The sequence below is a fragment of the Ceratotherium simum genome, chromosome 21 (assembly GCF_057802395.1).
Source record: "Ceratotherium simum simum isolate JZ-2026a chromosome 21, ASM5780239v1, whole genome shotgun sequence".
Taxonomy (NCBI): Eukaryota; Metazoa; Chordata; class Mammalia; order Perissodactyla; family Rhinocerotidae; genus Ceratotherium; species Ceratotherium simum.
Window position 1 is genome coordinate 4,817,849 of NC_141920.1, and position 22,697 is coordinate 4,840,545.

A 22,697-nucleotide genomic window follows, 5' to 3' on the forward strand; every position below is an offset into this window, starting at 1 on the left:
AGGAGGCAGCGGCGGCGAGGGGGGTGGAAGGAGGAGGAGGAGGAGGAGGAGGGATGAGGAGCAGCCGCGGCAGCGGCCGCGGCGGCGGGGAGGGCGGGAGCTGGCGGAGGGAGGCGCCCCCCGGGTGCCCGGGAAGGGGGGTCCCTCCGCCCGCGCCCGGCCCGGGACAGGCCGGGGAGCCGCCCCCTCGCCCCCTGGCTCGGGCCCCAGCCGGGCCGGCCGCGGGGGGAGAGGGGGCGTCTCCGAGCCAGTGACGACCCCTCGCACGACGCCAACGCTCCACCCCCCGGGCCGCGTCGCCCTGCGGCCCCCGAGGCCGCGGGCCCCCCCCTCCCGCGGGCGCCGCCGAGGGGCCGGGGTGGGCGGAAGGGGAGGGAGCGCGAGCCCGAGCCCGGACTTAGGAAAATTTTCGAAAAGAAGAGAGAGACACAGAGAGAGCCAGAGAGCAGGGAGTGTGGAAAAAGCGAGGCGAGCACGAACCAAAGGACAGAGCAACCGAAAAGGAAAATGTGTCCAAACACACACACAAATACTCAATAAAAATCCACACTACACAGCGATGGTGGTGTCTGGTGGCGGTGGCGGGGGTGGGGGTGGGGGGTCTGACTAGATGAGCCGCTCGTCGCGCCCCCGGCGCCGGGCGCCATTGCCCGCGCCGAAGGCCCCCGTGGCCCCGGAGCGCCCGCGGCCTCTGCGCTTAGCGCGGCCGCCCAAGTAGGAGAAGAAGGCGCAGCCCAGGAACACTCGGAAGCAGCAGGTCGCCCCGAAGACGAAGCCGCAGCCGCGGCCCTGCTCCGTGCGCTTCTGCAGCAGGAAGTTGAGCACCCACGAGGGGCTGCGCACCGAGAAGACCAGGAAGACCACGAGGGGCAGGTGGGCGCTCAGCGCGCCGGCCTTCAGCGGCCCGGGCCGCCACACGACGCCCCCCACGCGCGGCGCCGAGTAGTAGGCGTCGTCCTCGTCGCCCGAGTCCGTGTCCCACTCGGCCCAGGCCCTACTCGTGCCCGCGCCGCCGGCGCCCTCGCCGCCCCCGCCGGCGCCCTCCGCGGCGCCCTCGTCGTCGTCGGCGGCGGCGGCAGCGGCGGCGGCCTCCGGGCCTTGGGCCTCCTCCGGGGCTTCTGGCACCTTCTTCTTCTTCTTCTGCATCTTCTCCAACTTCTTCCTCTCCTTCTCCTTCTTCTTCTCTTCCTTTCTTCTCTGCTCCAGCAGCTTCTTCTCGATCTTTCTTCGCTCTTTTTCGGTCAGGAACTTCTCGGGCGGCACTTCCCGCGCCGAGTTCTTCGGGGTCTTCTCGGTGTCCCCGCTCTTCCGCGGCGCGAGCGGCTCTCTCGGCTCGGCCAGCGCTGCAGCCGCCGCCGCAGCTTCGGCAGCCACCTCGGCCGCAGCCGCCGCCGTCTTCCTCTCGCTCTCCGCTGCCCGGGCTTTGATCTTCATGGCCATCTTCAGCATGGTGGCTCGGCCACCTCGGGGTGCCCGGCTCTCGCCTGGCCCGGGCGCCCTGCCTGCCCCCGGCCTCGGCCTGGCCGGCCCCTGTGCGCCCCGTGTCGGGGGACTCGGCTGCGATCCCCGCTGCGCTGCCCCGGGGCCGCGGAGCGCGGCTGCCCGGGCTTCGGGCTGCTGGGCTGGCTGCCGGGCTGGCTGCCTAAGAGTTAGCGCCAAAAAGGATGAGCAAATGAAAAAGGGGCGAGAACAAACCAAAAAGCACCCAACAACAGCGAGAAACCAAAAAGCACCAAGAAATGTCAAACAACTCAAAAAAGAAAAGTGCAGAGGCGCGATGGCACGAATTTGGTTGTTACCCTCAGGCGCTCCTGGGTTTGGCTCTTGGGCACGCCAATGGAGAGGAGAAAAGAGAAAAGAGAGAGAATTGGGGGGTGCCCGGGAGGCTCGGGGCAGGGCGGCAGCGCCGGGGCGCCCTTGCCCTGTCCCGGCCCCGGTGGCTCTTGCCCGCGCCGGGCGACTCGCACTTCCGCGGGAGGCCACGGTGCACCCGGACTTACATGTGAGTGAGGTGCACTCACACGCAAGGCAGTGCCTGCCGGCCGCCGGCCGCCCGCCGCCGCCACCCCGCGCCGGGACAGGGGTTCGCTCCAGCCGCGGCGCCGCAGCCCCGAGCCCGAGAGCCAGCGAGCGAGCGAGCGCCGCGCCGGGCCAGCCACCTGACGCAGCCCGCTCCGCGGTGCCGACGCGACTGAGTGTCCCCGCCGAACAGCAGCGCTCCTAACAAGCCCGATGACGCCCCAGCCTCTTCAGAGGACGGACCCACAGCGGCGGCCCCTATAAACCGAAGGGGAAGCCGAAAAATCGGCCCGCCGAGGACGTGCCCAAATGGGCCGCCGCGCACCCAGAGGGAGTGGGCCGGTGTGGGGGCGACACTGGAGTGGGTAGGGGGCGCGGGAGGCGCAAGAGCGGGGAGAGCGGGGGCGCCCAAGGCGGTGGGCGCCGGACCCCGCCTCCCAGACCTGCCTCCCAATTTTCGGTGAGTGGTGTAGCCCTGGGCGGCGTGCAAAGTGTGCGACGGCGGCGCTTACCCCTGCTGCGCGCCTCCTTACCTCCAGCTTCCCGGTTTGTGCACGCGGGGACCGCCACCCACCCCTCCCTCGCGGCGGCGCGCGCCCGTGGAGGTAGGTGTCGGCAAGCCTAATTAATTGCGACGCCTGGAAAGGGTTTCAGATGTGATGAGAGGTGCTATGTGGCGCAAAGCTAGCAGGGCTAGGAGCAGGCGGCAGGCAGCGCGCCGGCGACGCGGCAACGGCCGTGGCTGCGGAGTCGGTGTACCCGGTGTCCTCCCAAGCGGGAGAGGTGGTGGGCCAGGGTGTCCCGGTGATTCGTGGCCCGGCCTGGGCGCCGCGGGGGGCTCTGGAACAGAGAAAAAGTAGTTTATTGAACATGAATTTGTTTGCAGATTGTTTACAAACTCTAAAGTGTCCCCACCCCACCCTTGTCCCCCCACTAGGATGTGGTCGAGACCACTGGGTTAGAAGCAGTGACACCAACTTCTCAACTCCCGCTGCTCACTTTTCCTGGGACCTTGGAGTCACTTGTTGCCACACAGGTGTCTGCTTGGGTACAATTCATTCATTCATTCAATAAATGTTTGGTCGACACGGCCCACCTTGGGGCGGGGGAGCCAGGTGGGAAGGAAGCCCACCTGTAAATGAAAACACACCTAATATACTGAGGGGTATGGGGTGAGAGTTTGATACTTCCAGAGGCCTTGGAGCAAACTGTCGCTTATAGTTGTAAGTTTTCTTTGAAAATAGAAAGACACTGTTAACCGTTCAACAGAACTATTGAAATCCCCTCTTTCCCCCAGTTTGCTCGACCCAGAGTAAGAAAAGGTGTGACAGATGAAGGTGTCACATATTTTTCTTGGCTCCTTCAGGTGCACCTCTACCAAGCCCTCTTTTTTATCTGAATGGACAACAGAGAGCAATTCAAAGTCACCAAAGAACACTTGGAATTAAGAACAGGAAGAAAAAGCTACAGGCCAGACCCCCATAACCTGCAGCTGCTACCTCCCTCACTGCGGGCCTCTGACCTTCTCGAACTCTGCTGAAAGTTGCTGCGTTTGCCCTCCTCTCCACATCCAGACTAAGCTGGGTCTTTGTCACACTTTGGATTATGACCTCTTTTCCACTCAAAAATATACCTTCTTTTGAAAAAAGCTCAAAGGAACCACTGTTCTAAGTTGGTGCTTTTCACCTAAATAAAAGCAGATAAAAATACTGAACCGATAGACCTTAATATGCTGGTAAGCCAATTTGACAGTAAGGCCTCACAATCAATGATTCCGTGACTGTTTGAAGAGATCACGACTCACAATCATTCACCAAGTAGATTAGAAACTACTTGAAGACAAGGCCCAAGTTTTATATCTTTATATATTAAACAAAAACCTCTTGGTTAAATTTGATTAAGTGATTGTCATTTTAAAAAATTGGTGAAGACTTATAAGGAGGAGGAACAGGCCAGAAACTGTTATGTTCCATTTGATCAAAAGCATCTTCCTTCCTGCTTCTAATGCCCCACAGCACAAATACATTGTATTTAAGAAGAACAAGGTTAATAGTAACCAATAAACCTTGATACTTATGCCAGTAGCTATATACACATTACTACAATGAATATAATGAAGAGTCTCCTTATTTGGAAATCCCTGAGTTGGGTTACCATCTCTCCCTTTTAGATACATATCACACCTGAACTTTGAAAGGAGTGAAACTGTCCCATGTCATATACTGACACATATCCCAGGCAGGGCACAATCAGGACTACTGTCCTAGAAATGTATAAGACAAGGTCAGGCTTCAGTCATTTCAACTTCTAACCTAGCAGGGCATCCTTGAAATATTTTTAAGTGTAGGTTTCACCTATATTTTATTATGACCAACCACTGATGGACAAATAAAGCATTTACTTTGTAAATAAATGACAGCAGGTGGAATCAAGGGTTTATAGGTAAGCAAAAGACTTGAAGAGCTCTGAAACACAAGCTCGTTTGTGGTCTGTTCGGCTTTCTGTTTTCACTCGACACAAAGTGAAAGATGAGATTTTACTTAATTGGCATGGGGAGCTGACACTGTCTCCAGTTTTCCGTCTAGCATTTGACCTACCTGGGGCCTTAAAAGTTTTAATTTTTTAAAAAGTCTTTTCAGATTTGCAGGCCACCATGTGTGACCTTTTCATATAAATTAGTAATTTATTTTAATAGGTCGTTACCATTTTAAGTACCTGGTTTATGCTTTGAGAGTAGAGCAATTCATTAGCATAATTCTTGGAACAGTTCTGACTAGAGAGTTTTCCAGTGGAAGGGGCCTCTCATTTGGCTCAGGGAGAGATGGAAGTTATGGAAACTTCAGGCTCCAGAGAGGGGCAAAGGGCCAGAATGTTGGGAGTATAAAATGCCGAGGGAGGGCACAGGTCCCTTCCTCAGGTGACTTGCTTCATGCCAAAGCCAGCAAGTTGGGATTAATAACACACTCCCAACCTAAAACACTAGGTCACCTAATGATACAACTTGGTTAAACAGATGGTGTCACACGCTACACAGAGAGATGGCCTAGCAACAGTTCTTTCCAACATTGCATATTTTACAACAATGGGTGAATTCACATGTCGGAGTTTGAATTTTGTGGTCTTGTAAGCTTCATATTTATGGGTGGATGTGTTCCTTGGCTCTTTTGCATCTTCCTGTCTAAGAATGCCTTGTCTACTTTTAGAAGCAATAGACTCGCCACAGCTGAGAATCTTGAAAATATTGTTACACTTAATGATGTAATTCAGTTTTTGGACAAGAGTGTTCTTGGCCTTTTCATTAGCTGGGGTTATTGTAAGAGCCCAGAGAAAATATAATTTTCCAAGAGCCCAGAGAAAATATAATTATAATATTATTTTAATAGCCTATGAAACAATAAATAGGTTTCCAATGAAACAGAAACCTTAGCTGTAAGATTTTAATAATAGTATTTAGTGCTTTCCTGGTGCTTTCTGTCTTTAAAGCACATTCTGCACTTTATTTAACTAGAATGACAAATGAGTGAGACTTGAAGCCTGGGCTATACATATGATAAAAGCAGGCACTGTAAAAAGCCTTTTCCTAGTCCCAGTAAATCCCCGGTAAAAAGGTTCTGTTAATTAGGATGATAAAGTTCTTAAAAATCTAACATAGTGATTACCTATGGCATTTTTTTTCTTGTCATATTGACTAGTTAGTAACTTCGACCACAAAGTACTCCTAAACTTGCATTCTAAACTAAACACACAGTTTAGTTAGTAACACTTTATTTCAGGAGACTTAAAGTCAATAACTGCATGGCCATATGAAATTTCCCTATTTAATTTCCATTAACTAATTTTAAAATAATTTGTTTTTAATTCAGAACACACTCTAATCTATACAGAATGTGGAGGCACATTGGCCAATGTGTTTGGACCCAGCCAGTGGCTCTGAGATGCCATTCAAGCATCTACTTAAAACCAGGGCACACAACATGAAGGCAATTGGGACTTTTTGTGCCGTTATTGATCTTTCTTGACTCTGATGGGCGGGCCCCATCTATGAGAGGAGGTTCCTGGTCTCCATGGATGACCAGTCCTCAAGGCCATTATTGCCTTTCTCACAACATCCCAAGGAGCCCCAGACTAGGTGGGAGTGGACTTTTAGCAAAGCCACCATCTACCTTAGCAGGGGGAAACAATAAAAAAGAGACTACGTGCATTACTCTGTTCCTTTTAAAACTTAAACCTAAATAATACAATACACATGTTAGTCTTAGTTGAAGATTCTAGATGGACAAAAAATTTGGATTGGGGCGTAATGACATCAACCATAGACCAATGGCCCCACTTACTGGAGATCTTAATTGGGTAAAAAAAAGATATAAAAGTGGTACCACTCTATAGCAGGAAAGTTAATTTTCCTAAACTAAAATATCTTTGACTTCCCTTGGGGAAACAAATTTCATGAAGACTAAGGTAATGGGAAAACCTGTTGCTTAGATCTTGTAACTTGGCCTTGAGGATGGAAACTCATCCAAGATGGGGACTGATCAGGGAGGACTAGTTAAAAACAGGTGCAGGCCAGCTCCCTTTTGTTTTTATTTACAAGGTGCCTTATTCAAATAACATTTTGATCCAACATCTTACTAAACAAGTAACAACAGGAAAAAATAAATAAAAAGCAAGTTGGCACTATCAAGAGAGTGCTGAGGTCCTAATAAGATCTCCTTCAGTAAAAGAAGCCCTTTAAATGTTCTTAAAGATTTTAGTTTTTTTCACTGTATTCAATTCTTCAAATGTAGCCCCATATAACTAAGAGATTAGAGAGTTAAACACTCCAGATTAATCAAGTAATAAATTTCCTTTTGTTAAATGCTGCTTTGTGTATACGTATATACAAACGAAACACCTGCTAAGTACAAGTTTTACTTGTACAATCTTGGGTTTTTACTTTATTTACCTACCAACCAAATGTGGGTGATCATTTTCAAACAGCCTTGCAGTTAGTTACTAGCCTCAGCTTGGGACAACTGAGATTCTGACGGGGCTGTGGCTGTCATTTGCCTTCGTAGCTGAAACCCTCTCTCTAGTCCCACTTTCATCTGCTGTTGGTAAATCCCGAATTAAGCAACTAATGTCATAATTAGTCACATGTTTAATTCATCTGGAAATGTAGGTACCTTTTCATCTTTTTGTGTTTGCCCGCACACGTTTAGGTTGAAATCAAAAAATGTGTAATTATAGTTTAGCTCCACCCATTTCCCTGGGTTTTTATTTTGATCGGGATACAGACAGCATAGCTCCCAGATGAGGAAGGCGGCCTCCTCCTTTGCCCACAGCTACGCACAAGCCCCAGTTCTCCTCACAGCTGCCCCCCTGCACGATTTCCATTTGGTCAAAATTCAGTGTTTGCTGGGCAGCCCAGAGGCTGCGCCCTCCACTCCCTCACTCAGCAGTTTATCGAGGGCTTGGCAGCATTCACAGCACTCTCTGTGGCCCGTGAGGAGCCCACTCAACATCAGCAGAGCCCAGATGGCACTGTGGCTTTCTAAGGTCTTTGCCGACCTCTGGAAGTTATGAGGAGGAGAAAATTATTCAGCCAAAGCATCAAGCATTTGCAACCAGTCTGGGGATCAGATGCAAAGGAGATGTTTTTATGAGCTACAGACCTCAGCTCTACCCACAGCCACGTCCCGGGGTCTCTGCATGCCGCCCAGTACTGGAAAGCTGCCTCTGCCCGCTTTCTTGAACATTCCTGTCTCTTGCTTTCTTGAACATTCCTGTCTCTTGGTTGCCTTAGTCTCTACTACCTTCTCAGATTACGGCTCCTTTTGTGCTAATTACACCGAAAAAATTGAAAGAATGTCGCTGACTTTACAAAGAACACAAAGCAGGCTTGCTTTAAAAACTAAATATAGCCAATTTCTTTCAGAAGGCAGACAACTCAGCTTTCAAACAATTTCTACTATGTGGATTAATTGCAGATAGCCAATTCATTTATTAAGACCCAAATGACAGAAGGGCTCAGCTACTGGGAGGACAAATTAAACATATGTGTTGCTTTTGGGGGCCATTTACATAAAATGAGAAGATCTGATTAATGATGAATTTTTCCCCCCCAGTACTTAACTGTAAATTAAGACTTGCCAACAACAGCAGGCTAATTTAAGCTACCATGAAAAGAGGAAAGAAGTAGAAGCTGCCGATCTGTAGAAAGCAGTACCTGTACTATGCAGGTAAAAACACAAATGAAATGAAAAGAAAGTCTAAGTTTCCCCCTGGAAGGCTGTGGCTGCAGGAGAACGAGAGGATGCTGTTTTTGCAGCCCTATTTTCTATTATGTAAGAAATGGTCTTTTAAATGACAGAATTGGGGAGGATGTGCTACCCCTGCTAGCCAAGCAAATTATGAATTCTACCCCCACCCCTCCTCCTGTGAAATCCTCTAAGGGTTAATAGGTGACCAGTAGCAGCTTGGAATGATTTATTTTTCTAAGGAACATTAAATACTGAATTGCTCATGCTGAAATAATGCTACAGCTGTGCCCCTTAGGGCTGAATTCTGGACACCAGCTCAAGTGACAGGTGTACTCAATGTATGCCCAGCCTGGCTGAAATTGTGATGCCTAACTCAAGTTTTCCCCTCGATTAACTGGTGGGGACTCTGGAGACAGCCAGGAAAGGGCCTTTTGCCACAGACACGGAAGACCATGTGTGCTCAGCCGTTCACAAAAATGCCTGCCTCGGGGGAGAATGGAGGCGCTGCTCCTTGAACAGAGAACAGGAAAATCCAGACAGAGCTTGGAATGCAGCAGGGAGAGAAAGTGGGAGCCGAGAGATCTGATCAGGACCAAACCCTTCTGGGTTTTAAAGCAAACAGGTCTGTCCTACAATAGGCTCTTGGAGGATTTGAGCAATTGAAGCAAGCCTGGGGTTCTAGGAAATGTGTCACCAAAATTGGTATTATTAGAGGAAGTGGCACAAAGCTAGAAATGCACAGTCTAATCTGTAACATATTAATGATACCTATTTTTATCCCAGGGTTGCAGTGACCTAACACCAAGAATTAAAACTCTAGAAAACTAACCCTTCACATGTATAAGACAGGAACACCTTGAGGGGTGGGGGCCACAGGGCAAAGCTTTCACTGAGTCCCTGGGTTGGACCTAGGGTGAGAAATCAGTAGTCACCCAGGAAGGTAGCTGATTTTTGAGGGAACCTGGCAACAGTGAAGGAGGGCAAGTAGAGCTCTAGACCAAACCTTGGGGGTTCTGGGGTGATGTCAGCATGCTGGGAAGAGGACACCTCTGATATGTCAGAGGCCACCCTGAGCAAACTGCACTGTGCCCTTAGGGTGTCTTGGTCTGCAGAAGGAAGGAAGAAGGCTGGGCTGTGCTCTGTCAAGCCAAGAGGGATCCTACACGAAGCTTCCCTTGGTCCATCCCACCTACCACAAAGGCCCTGGACCCCATCTCCTGGCAAGATGGTGCCAAATGGCCACTGGAGAGAGATGCTGTCTGGAGCTAGATGCTGTCAAATCTCCCACTTGGGAGACTTGTTCCAGTAAGGATGCTTCTCACTAAGATGATGGCTGAAGGTATCAACCAATTTAAAGCAGTGGTAGGTGTTTTGCTTTCTTATTCTGAAAAGATCATCTCTATCTTCTGAGTAACAGGATTTTTTAATAATTGGACCTTCTGGAACTGTATCAAAAAGCCTAGCTGTGAAAGAAACTTTCAAAGGAAGTTGATATAAAATTTAGTTAGGACCCAGAGACATCTAATCTGCAAGTTAAATGGATACTTGATTTACTCAAACCCATTAAAAGCATCCCAAAGTCTAGAAAAACTTCACTGACCCAAAATTCCTATCGTCACATTATTAACCCATGCCTCAGGGGGGCGCCCCATGGTAGAGTATTTTAAAGAAATTCTCAGCCTTAAAAGTGAGTTCCTTAAATGGTTTTCTATTAATTAAAGCAGTAATTATTCTAAATATATCATTTCAGTGAGCTGCTGTGGGTTAGTTGAATGCAAAATGTGCAAAAACCAAATTGTTGACTAACTAGTGTGATCCCCAAGGACATTTAATGTTTTAATGGTAGATATAAAATGCCTTTATAGTTCATTTACCTTGCAGCACATTCTTAAAAGTGTTAAGTGAATGTGTTTTCCTCAACCCGGCATAACTACATACCTGCTAGATTTACTGAGGGTACCAAAGGCAGAGAGGGGAACTTTGTAAAAAATAAGAAGCCTAAAAATGACTAAAGAATAGAACTCTACAACAAAAATTTAGTTTCTAAAATGGATGCCAGAGGCAGAGGAGATTTTGAGAGAAAAATATACGCATAATTTCTAAAACACGTAAAGCAAAACAGCAAATCTGCAAATGAGAAAAAAAAGCTACTAGCAGCAAGCAAACCCTAGAAAAACAAACAAAAAAATCACTTGTATTGATAGTAATTGAACCCTCGCTTAACCTTTCTCCCAATACCTGATAATTCTGTGAGATCACCCAGCTGTCACTCTTTTCCTTTCAGAAACGTGACATTGATTTGTCTAGCAAAGACCTATTACTAGAATTCTGAGGTCTGCTTAATGGGGCTCTAATAAATCTAAGTCATCAATTCTTGACCTTTTTTTCCTGAAATTCTCAGTATGTGGTAAACTGCTGAAAACACATTTTCAAGGTTCTGTGACTGTAACATAAAAATAAAGGATCAAGGCTGAGTGGCTTTGGTGGTCTGAGTGCATCTGGGCTCTGCCCTGCCTGCACCCCAGAGGGAAAAGAAGATCGATCGATCAGAAACAGTATCTGGGGGTCGTATCGATGCTCTGCTTTGGGCTGAGCTGTTTGCAAACAGAAACAAATTGCACACGACTGAATAAGTGCTAAGGGGGGGTGTGCCAAGGAGCCGTTACTGCCTTTCCTCGAATCCTTTCCTCCCCCACCTGCCTGCTTGCTTACTGTGGTGAGCGATCAGGAAAATTTGTAGCCAAGAGTCTAAATTGGCTTATCCACATGAGAGAGAAAGAAAGAAAGAGAAAAGATTGATGATCTAGTCCTAGTTTTGGTGACTTGGAGATAAAAGGATGGAGGAGGGGGCCCTGTTGGCTTTTTCGAGAAAAGGAATCATGGGCACTTTTTCTTTTTCTATAAAACCTACACTTCTTATCCTTATTGTTCACTGGCTGGGTTGAGCTGGTTATAACCGAAGACAAACTGAGGGCAGGGGGCTCCAGTTCCCCCTAAATTCTAAGATGGCTGCAGGCATCAGACAAATCTTGACCCTGGTAATGATCTTGCCAAGAGCCTAGTTGTAGGATTTCTCCCTGCATGGTTCTCCCTCCCTGTGTCTGCCTGTGAGGACCGGCTTGCTACTTCATCCCCTCCTTCCTCCTGCAGCAGACTTCAGCTGGCCACTGCAGAAAAAGCAAAAGACGCCAACATCTTATTTGTGCCCTCCCTTCCTCGTCCCTCAGAGCACAGGTTGGATTCTAGGTCTGTTCCTTCAATTCCTAAAAAGTTTATCTACAGCATTTGGGTTGGATGAGCTGATCCTCTCAAATATTCAGGCAAACCGGCCGTCTGTAGACAAAACAACCAGATGCTTTTTCACAACTGAACTTTTGACCAAATTGATTGGATCCTTCGGCATCAAGAAGACAAAAACTCAAGTCAAAAAGGTCACCAAGAATAGGAAATTAGTGGGCGATAAAAAGCCATATGACAGTAGGAAGCATTACATTTTCCTAGCAATGAAAACCTGAGTTTTTGGGTCGTGCTAAATGACTCAAAATTTGCCAGAGTGAAGCCACAGCAGAACGAATGGATTTTTAAAATGGTTATATTGTTCCTATTTATTTGGCTTTGCTGCTGCCAGAAAGTGGCTTGGAGCCTCCTTTTTAGCACTCTGTAAAATGTAAATGCTCTAAATTAAGAAGCCATCTAATCTCAACCAATATTAATTCTGACATGAAAAATGAGATCAATTCTTCAGACAGGATTATGATCGCTGCCGCCTGACATTAACCCATCACCTCACTATGTTTCTCAAAAAATGGAATATTTTTCTTTTCCAAAGTGCCTATTTATTTCTACGAGGGGACAAAATCCTCACGCACTTTCCTTATTCTGACATTGAAAAGGCACAATCTCCTAAAGTGGGCTGGTTTTGACCCCCAGACTCTGCAAGCTTCTGTATCTTGTCTTTTTTTTCCTCTCCAAACTAAAATCACTCTAAAATAAAATATCTAAGCACCCTGAGGGTCGTAAGACAGGATGCTGCCCTTGCATCTTTCTCCTTGCAGACCAAACTGCCGGCTTCTAATATTGTTTTCCAAGTGCAAAAGGGAAAAACGGGTTTAAACATATTTTTCTAGTGTTTTCCCCTTAACTGGTCCATTGAAATCAGCACGATCACAGTGCCTCCATCTCCGTAGCAGGCAGAATCACCGTGTATCTAGACAGAGAAAGGATTTGCATTTTGGCTCGGTTCGGATGGGGAATCTGCAGTTGCTGCAGGAGAGCAGGCATCTCAGTGCCTCCCTGCAGTACCGCTGCACAATTTCAAGACCACTGCCCCTCCCAATAAGATTCTGCAGATGTTGTATTTTGCTGGTTAATCCTCTTGTTGAGTGCAAGAAATAAAGTGGTTTGACTCGTAAATGTCCATAATTCACCTGCCACCAAGCCTTAAGCCCCTGCTGTTTCATTATCCGCTGCCCTTTAATAATCATCAAAATTAGAAGTGTCTCTAGCAGCATGTTTAGCAAGGGGAATAAGGAACCCCAGAAAATCACAAATTGCTTGGGGAAAGTTACCACATAGGGTGCCTCCCTGGGGGGAAAATAATGCCCATCAGTGTTTAATTCAAGGCCTCGGGGCACTCTTGGCAGTGACATCACTTTTAACAGAGACATTGTGTAATTCAGTTACACAAAAGCAGCTGAGATGAGCAGGTTCAAATCATCTCTCCTGCTCTGTGTAATTCCGTGCTAGAGGCTCTCCAAGCAGTCTGCACTTTCTGTTGCACGGCATGAACAAGTCCTAAAACGGAGGCAGGAGGTGAACGGAAGCGGGAAATAACACCCCTTCCATGTCTATTTTTTTTCCTCTGCTCCCTTCATCCCTGGGGACCCCACAGCTAACCTGGATGCATTTTGCTCCTCTCTTTCTGACATTGCCATTCCCAAGAGCTAAGGCTCTTTTCAGCTGAGCAAGTCTAGGATTCCCTTTGATTTCTCTCTAAACACTGCCAGCCCCAAATCCCAGGGCACCTCTGCGGGTTGTAGCAACCCACTGGGGGGGCCTCCTATGGACTCAATGCCTAAAGTCAGGGTAGGGATTAGACAGGCCCGGGAGGGTGGGAGGGGGAAATGGGCCCTTTCCCAGATTCGTGCCTGAGCTGAATGAAGCCTACTAACATCTGCTTCTCCAGCTCTCTTCCCAGCCTAAAACACGGCCTCTGCCCATCAGAACATCGGGTCCCAGGCCCGCAGGGCTCTCTCTGCAGCTCCAAGGCCCTTGAACGTCCATTTGAACTACACAACCGACTTTAAAGAAAAATACCATCTTCAACAATGGGGTGTGTGACCACTGGAAACCCCTCCACTGCTTTCAAAGCCAGTGGAGCAGAACACTAGCTGGACTCCCCGCCTCCGGGTGAAAGTCACAGCTCACTCCACGGAAGGGGAGGGAGAAGCCAACAGCCGGTAGCTTGCTAAGTTCTGCCCTGTGGGCCCTTCCTTTTCACAGTGCACCCCTGGCTCAAAACAGCAAGGCCTGATGACAGAGCTGGTGATGGGACCCAGGACGGCGGGAGGGGCTCGAGCCCCTCTCCAAGGGCACTTATCCATCACTCCGAGTGACAGCTCGCTTTGCAGTCTGCGGCTCAGCAGCTAACATCTCTTTCAGAGGCCCCTTCCCTCCCCCCACCACAAGCCTCCTCTGTAAAAACCAAAAACCATCTCGTTCTTTCATCATAATTAAAGTGCTGTCAGGGAAATGGCAGGGCTGGCTTCTGCTGCAGTGGAAATGACCCTCTCCATTCCTCTTCTTTCATTTGCTGAAGTGGTCCTTCCTTTGCCTGAAATCAGGCCCTTTGGTGATGGAAATTTTAGCCGGAAGCAGCGAGTTCTAAGCAGAATCCTAACCTTGGGAGGGTGGGGAGAAAATCGATGTTTTGAGCCGGCCCGTCTCTGCGGCAAGGTGCTGGCGCAGCCATCTTCATCGGCGGGAGTGGCTGCCGCAGCCACCTCTGCTCTCAGATCCGTGCAAGGCTTCCTAATTACAAGTCATTGTCAGGGTACACAATTTAGCAAAATTTGGAGGCTGATTCTCTCTGTTGATTTATCTAAGGGGCAGGAGGACGCTGTTTAGAAGGAAGTAAATAGGTTCTGGATCTGGGAAGATAAAATCCCAGCGCCTTTCACGCTCAGAGGGAAAGCGTGACTGCGTATTTAATATCATCGCTGGCCTGCGTGTGTGTCTGAAATAAAGCTATAACTTACATGCATAATTAAATGCCCTCCTCCTCCCAGCTGGGTGCTACTGAGCCCCTGGGTGACACTCCTGCCTGTCATGGCCACTGCAGTGTTTAGGGCTCTTTCTAAAGTCCTGGCAATGGCATCTCATCTCGTTTTGTGAAGACGTCACTCTGATCCTGTTAGCCATCACAGAACTTTCTAAAAAGAACATTTCAGGTCGGGAATGCATTAAGGTTTAAGAAAAAAGAAAAAAAGTTAAAAGGGAAAAAGAAAGAAAAGAAAAAAAAGAACCCATGGCCCTGAGTAGTTTTGAGCTCTGCCTGCAATCCATGACATATATTCAAATACATATTATGTGAGGAATTCATAATATTCATCCGAACCTTCAACTACTTACATTTTAAGGAAACTCGCATGTCAGTAGCTTTCAAAATTAGCTTAATTTCCTTTTCCTAAAGATCATGCATCTTGGAAGGCCCCTTTTGAGTTGCACTGGGGAGCTTAACTGGCAGGCTTCTGGATTTCTATAGGGGTGTGCTAATATCTGGCAAGTCAAAATGGCAATCCAGGCCTCCCTCAATTGAATCATTAGTTTTTAACGCACCTCTGAGTAACTCGAAGCTAAGGTGTGAAATCAACCCAAGTGTCACCAAGCATCGGTTTCTCCTAAGGCTATAATGCAGGACAGTTGGGGGGCTGTTTATGTCACAAACCAGCAACAAGGTTGTCTTTGCTGCTTGATTATTTGCTGGCCTGGCCTCCTGCCTCCTTGTTCCTTTCTCCCACCACCCCCAACGTTTTTTCTTTTCTTTTTTAAAGAAAGCGAAGCAACCGTATAGTACTCAAGCCTTTTATTTTCTGACTATCCTGTGTGTCATAGCAGTGGACACTGGGGAAAAATATGGGGCTTGTCCTTATCGACCTGAGCTGGGAATGAGTCAGGCACCCAAAAGCTTCCATCTGGACCCGACTCTGCCACTTAGATGGGCCACCCTCCCACCCCTGCCAAGCAGAACCCAAAAAGGTACCTGGAGAGCCGGAGGGAGGGGCCCCCAAGTCCTGGGGTCACAGGGGAAGAAAGCCAATTTGAAGAATTCACTGCAATGGGGATACTAAGCGGTCACAGAGCTGGGCTTGGGGGAATGGGGGTGTGGGCTGGGACAAGGGGTGGAGAGGGAAGTTGATTGCCCAAATGCCCCCTCCCCTGTCCTTCTCCAATGCCTCCTGTTAGAATTCTACTCTTAAGGACTCCAATATTAAAAAGCTTTTTTGGCTTCACAGAGCTCCTTATTAAAATGCAAATGTCCCTTAAGGGTAGCCCCCTACACCTTTGCCAGCTAATGGGATTAACTGAACAGAACACAGCCACCTGCAGGGAAGTAAGGAAGCCTAGGGCCAAATCTCCACTTCTCGAGTTTGCCAGAGGCTCATCCCTGAACCCCCCATAATGCAAAATTCAGGCATCCCTGTTTCAGATCTCTTTGAAAGGGGTATCGGAAGACACCGCCTGAGTCCCAGCAGTGGGATCATCTGCTTACTGAAATTCTCTGAGCCCTGGTGTCATCTCTTTTAAATCACTTCTCTTAGGATGGACAACACTTTCAAAGTATCCTAATAGAAGGGTCAGGATACAGAAGAGAAGCATTAGGCTGGTGGTGGGAAAGTAACTGCATATAACAGTCATTTGCAGAGGCTGTGACGTGTAATAAAAGATATTTTCAAAGTAACTTGGGCAACTGATTTTTCTGAACTGGCAAACAAGCTTCAGTTTATGTCGTGAAAATGCGTTTTCACTCACAGTGATTGCTCAGTGTGCCTCTCAGGTGCAGAGTATTACGATGTCACAAAGAGAAGCCAAAACTTAATAATTCTGTAAATCTGAATTTTACTCATGGAACAAAATCAGTTCCTGTCATCTGGGAGTTCCTTCAATTCAGTGATCTACACAAAAGCCCTTCTCTGGTATCTAAAATAAAAAAATCTCTATCTACCTATCTGTACACACACACACATTTTCAAAAATATATAAAGATCATGTATCATGTGCTGAGCATTATAGGCGTCCTGATACATACGACACACTATTCCAAGAGCAATGAATAGATAACTTAAAAGTACTTGTGAAAGGAAAGTTGGAAATAAAATTCTGGAATTAAAAGTGTGTTTTTCTTTCCACAACGACTGGGAATTAATTATACTACTTGAATATAGAATATCTCTACAATATTTGCATTAGGAAACAGGAAAAAGAGGCCCAAAGCTCAGGATCTAATACGGAGGATGGAAACTAAGATGGAGGGCAGCTCAGGATCTAAGGAGGAAGAGGAGCTAAAATGGACGGCAGCCGAGAAGCTGAGATGGCGGGCTGAAGCTAAGATGAAAGGAAGCACTCCACAATACCTCAGGACCTATGGCTGCAAACTATGAACACTTTCCCATCCCACCCTCAGAATACGAATCCTAGACACAAGATTCTAAGATTAGGTGGAAGAATTTGGGCGCACTCCCTCAGAGAATTTTCAGTCCTAGAAGATTCTGGAAGGCATAGTTTGGCTCCAGACAGAGCAGAAAAGAGAGAGGGAGCTGGCTAAAGGCTGTCTTCTGCACCACTCCTGGGCTAGGCCTTCTGAAAGCAGGCCTTCTCAGCAAGGCCAGGAACCCCCGGGCTATACCTCCTGGAGAAAGCCCTCATTCGGTATCAGGGCTGATGCCTTACCATCACCGAGACCCACACTGTGCCTACAGAAGGCTTGGTTACTGCTGTTCCTGTATAAATTTTCGGCCTCACCCTGGCATAGAAATGCCTGAATGGTTGTGCCTGTCAAATATCTAGACACCGTTGTTTGTTTCGATCCAAGCAGATCCTTCTGGGTTTTCTGCAGGACTCAGAATAATTGCATGTAAGCACTGGCTGGGTTTGCTCATCTAGGGTGCAGAAGTGTTGGAAGGTTGCTGAAGTCTCTTGTTAGACAATTGTTCCATCTTCTCTTATAGCTGCAAATCTACACCCTATTTAATCACTCAGCAGAGACTCCCCACTCTTGTTAACTTCCTGGGTTTGTTTTGATTGTGAGACCACAAAGGGAACAGCGACGTCTTCCCAAGGGGAAGGGCACAGATTAGGCACTCAGTACAGGTATATTGAATGAATGAATGAAGAAATGAAAATGCCCAAATTAAGGCAAACTCACCAGCCCGGCAAGGATTTCATCCTTCTGAGCGGCTTGGCAGACACATGAGTGGCGACTGCAAGCTAAGAGATGCTACTAGAAAGGCAAGAAGGAAACAAGGCTATTTCAACGTCCAATATAACCCCCAAATTAGGAAATAACTTATCAGTGAGGAAAAATGGGTGCATCTCTACCAAGAACTGGGCAGGATTCCATGGTCTTTGCCAAGTTGGACACAATCTAATATGAGGTAAACCTCAGATCTGCCAACAGTCAAAAATCTGAAAAATTAATTTGCGACAACTGTTTTCATTTGGAACCATGATTTTCCTCAATGAGGCGTATCATCGTGTGCTCAGTTCCCATTAAACACTCCCGGACAACCTTTTCTTTCTTTTTTCTGAGGAACAGCCACGACCCTCTTCCCCACAACAATTCCTAAAGGCCACAGAAGGCCCGTTTTATAAACAAACTTGTGGCGAGTCCCTTTTCTTGGCTATGAGAACAGCAACTGTTTCCCCCCTCACTGGCCCCTAATCGGCCATTTTGCTAAGTCTCAAAGCAATACAAATCTAGCTCAAATCAATTAGTAACACATTTCTAACTCTTGGCGCTTGGGGAGAGTGTGAACTTATCCTGGTGGAGAGAAGCTAAACCTTGAGAAGGAACTGAAGCGCGGTCACCCTTGCAAACCGCTTCTGCCTCTGTGGGCTGCGCTTTTTTCCTTTTTTAAAGCAAAAACTTGGGTGAATGGGGTTCTACCACAACAAATTAGGACAAGACTTTGATTTTATTTTTTCACTTGAGCTAATGAATAAAGCACAGGACAGAGGCAGCTGACGGAATATTTTCCCCACTAACGCCAGGAAGCTGAAGGTCTGCTCTGGTGAGTTGCTTGTTTTTTACAGCCTGAGAGATTGGCGTCTGGTGCGACATTCACTCTTAGCCGTCCCCTCCTGCCCACCTCCCCCCCCAGCACAGAGCCATCAATCTTGTCCTGTCTCCTCCTGCAGAATCTACCCCCCACCCCTCACTCCTTACTGAAGAGAATTGTCTCCCCTCTCTAATGAGCATACCCATGAGAATAAAACTTGTTTTTCAAAAGGGGGGGGGGGGGAAGAAAGGAAGGAAGGGAGGAAGGAAGGAAAAAAAAAGAAAACAATGCCTATACTGAGTCTGGCTGGAGCCAAATTCTGGAGGACACCAACCTGTAAACTTCGAAGGATTTCCTCAACATCTGAGATGTATACTTAACGTACAGGCTGTTTGCTTTTAACTTTAGGATTTGCTTTGTTTTGTTTTGAGTAATTAACAAATCAAAGAACTCATGAAGATTGGGTTTTTTTAGGACATAAAGGTTCACTGTGTGCCAGATTTCTTAAAAAAACCACTAAGTGGCATAAGGCATTTGAAAACACTTGGAAAGTCAGGTTGTACTAGAAGGGGGCTTATTACTAATTTAAAAAAAAACAAAAATTGAATAATCATTTTAGGATCAGGAGAGGAATATCGGGGAAGAGACAAGGGCCCCACTGTGGGAGAGGATACAGTCAGAGCTCAGCGAACATGGTGAAGGGAGGCAGGGGCCCCACTTGGTCCCTGTCCTACTTGGTGGGCTCCTGGGACCAACATGGGGCTCCATAGGGGGTGGGATGGGGAGGAGTCGATGCCTCCCCTGTGCCCACCCCCCCAGACTGGCCCCTCGGCTGTGCTGGCTGCTCCACCCGGAATTGGCAGCTCTCCATCCTCTGCCTGGTACAACTTCAATTACTTGCAACCCGATCCTCCCTTCTCCTCCCTTCCCGACTGGAAGTTCCTAGAGGGCAGGGACCCCATTTGTGTGCAGAGCTCAAGTCAGCAAAAGCACTTTTTCTTTCTCTCTCTGTCTTTCTCTCCCTTTTAAAAACTTGTATTTAATCTCTGTATTTATTTATCTCTTAGGAGATAAATACACCTTCTTTTCTCTCTTTTTCAACAATAAAGTCCTGGCTGAGGAGAGAGTTGGTTTTTAACTTCTCCTACTCTTCTAGGTCACAAGGACTCTGGGATTTCAAAAGTTCAGAGAAGGAAAAACAAAAGAAAGGAATTCAGACTCCTTTTCCCACCTCAGTGAAAGGATGGAGCAAGTAAAAGAAATGAGAACTGAGGAGAAAGTGGGAAAACGTCTAAGGAAATCATGTGTGTGTGTGTGTGTGTGTGTGTGTGTGTGTGTTGGGCGGAGAGACTGGCAAAAAAAACCCATCAAATGAACAGACCAGACCCCTCGCCCCCCCTCAAAATACAGAATGGCAGGATTCTTGTTAAAACAAAGCCCCAGGGACCCTGGACAGGATGAAACCCCAACCTAAGAGACCCCTGAAACATGGGGCTTTTCTCCATTTGGGCTTCCTACATTTCATCTAGAGAATTCTAAGTGATCCTACTTCCTGCGAGCGGGCTCAGTCATTCTGAGCTCTCTGCTGACCTCTGGTGGGGGAGGAGCTCTACTGGCCCAGAAAGGTGTAGAAACAGGGGCAGCCCACCTGCCCTGTGTCCCCAGGGCCCCCAACATCCAGAGCACCCCCATCTGGGGGGTGCCGTGTTAACCTGCCTTGGCCAAGGTTCAGGGCTCTAATTTGGGACGTCTATGGAGGAAACAGGTAAGGAAAGCTTTAAAGAGGCCCCGGACGATTATGGGTTTAAGAGAAGAATGTTGGAATAAACTTTGTTAATTGAAAGAAAAGAGTTTTTAACAGCAGGGTGAGAGAAACTTTTGCCTGAAGTTAATATATTTTATTCAGTTCTTTTGACTTTTCCTTGATTGGGGTGGGAAAGAAATGTACCACTCACCTCCGCTACCTACAAAGATTCTCCCAGTGATGGGTACTTAGAAATTATTAATTATTTACCAAAGGATGAAAGACAGGCCTAAGATTTCCTGTACAATCTGCCATTTTGGAAGGGACACTTTAAAGAGGAGAGAGAGGCCGGCATGCCTGTTCTGGTTGAACTTTTTGTAAGAGAATTAAAGAAGTTTTACAGTGAGAAGGACATCCCTCTCAATATTCAGATGAGGAAAACTGAGACCCAGGGGATAAAGCAGTTTGCCCAAGGTCTCAGAACTGGTTCCCCGTAGAACCAGGGGGCGTACGCAGGCTGGGAATTCAGAGGTCACTGTGACAGTGTTTTCCCGCACTGGCTAAGGTCTACAGACCCACTAGTTAAAGGTGACAGGATTTGTCCTCAGAAGTCAATTGTTCAACCGAAAAACCTCTAAAACTATCCCTAGGCCTTGGGGACAAGGGCTGTGTAGGAGAAAGGGGATTAGGGGAGGGGACTCGGAGTGGTGCCTCAGGCGTGAGCACACGGGGAGTTTTGAGAAGCCAGGCTCTCAACAGTAAACGCCGAGCGCCATCTGCCAGCCGGTTCTGAGCAGCCTTGCTTTATTTTATTGTTTCTACTTCCCAGCCCTAAATAGTAGGTGTTCTCATCTCTTTCCCTAAAAAAAGGTATTTCCTGCTCATGAACCCCCCCAAAATAAAAATCTCATTTAAAAAAAAATCTCAAAAGAGAGAAAGAAAAAGAGGGAAAGAAAGAAAGGAGGGAATTCCTTTGGAGGCTGATTTCTGCTCCCCCATTTCTGAGCTGCGCAGACCTCTAGGCGGAATGGCATCAGCCCCTTTCCTCCATGGAAGGAAGCCCTGATGGTCTTCCTCCAGACCCCTTCTTCCTGACCTTCCACCTTCTTCCCAGCAGAAAGATCAGCTCCCAATTTTGAACCTCCCTTTATATCTGAAGTTAGACCCTACCTCTGGGATCAAGGTCTTAGGGCCTGAAAGAAAAAGAGAAGAGAAGAGAGGCCTTTGCCACCTGTCAACTTAAGTCTGAGGATAAGATGTCTGCAAGGGTTTTGGTTCTGTCCCTGCTCACCGAGTCCAGTCTCTACCTAGAATCCCTTTTCTGGAGCCTGCCCACCCCTCACCTGGGAACCTTAACTCTTTGTACCTAAAGTTGAGCACAGAGATACTCCCTGGCTTTCTTTTGGACAACCTGTCAAATTTAAGTCCCTGACCATGGCAGGACCCCAGGATTACTCAGCAGAATCATCACAAAATGGAGCCTTGTCACACTTTTAAGAATCCAACTTTGGCCTTTTCTGGATGTCACTTGGCAAATTCATGGAATCCTTGAATCCACCAGGTCCTAGGAATGAGAACCCTTGAACATCTAAGTCAGTGCTCTCTTTCCACTCTCCTAGGAACTCCCAGAAAAGTTGGGGTTCCTCTGCCCACCCCCTCCCCCATCAGGGCAACGTGGGAAGATAGGCAGGAATAATCACCATAAACTTGCCCCATGCCAAACCGCCCTAGGATAACCGATTTCCTAAGAGCGCTCCAGAATGACTGGATCCCATCAGGAGAATTTCCAGACTCTCACTTAGAATGAAGAGCCCTCCTTCAAGTGTCCATCTTAAAACCAGCCATGGCCATTTGTTTGCAAAATGCAATGATCTAATATACTTCCTTTTTAGCAGCTAAAAAGGAAGAAATGAAATCACATAAATGTTTAAGTATAAATAGCTATTAGTTTTCTGGCAACCCAACTTAAAAATTTTCCCCTAACGTCTGGCGTTTGCTGTTGGGTTCTGCCCGGAGCCTTCTAAGCATTTCCTTGGAAAGACGTTGCACTTGGTCCCAGGCATAATGTCAAAATCAACATTCAAAAAACACGCCCGGTGTAATTTCAAGGATTCTGCAATAGGTGTTAGTCAGGGGGCACTTCACTTAGCTGAACTTGAAACATATAGAAAGTGATATTTTTAATTTTACATGTCCAATATATAACTTATCAAACTACAGATTGGTTTCTACCCCTCACCCTAAAGTAATCCTAACAGTAAAAGCGAGTGTTTAAGTTCACATAGATAACTGGGGTGGAGACAGTCATTGTCTTACTTTTCTTTTCTTCTAGACTTTGCAATTAACTTGAAGTCCACAAATTCTAAACTCTCTAAGGAAAAAAAAAAAGTTTAAAAAAACTAAATCTCTGATGAATCT

The 22,697-nt window shown here is 47.3% G+C and overlaps 1 protein-coding gene and 1 pseudogene across 7 annotated transcripts in view; one reads left to right on the plus strand and one right to left on the minus strand.

Moving 5' to 3' along the window:
- GNAS (GNAS complex locus) overlaps positions 1 to 22,697 on the minus strand; it is a 65,678-nt gene that overhangs the window by 19,231 nt on the left and 23,750 nt on the right. The window lies entirely within an intron of this gene.
- LOC147914173 (uncharacterized) lies at positions 1,448 to 17,065 on the plus strand (annotated as a pseudogene).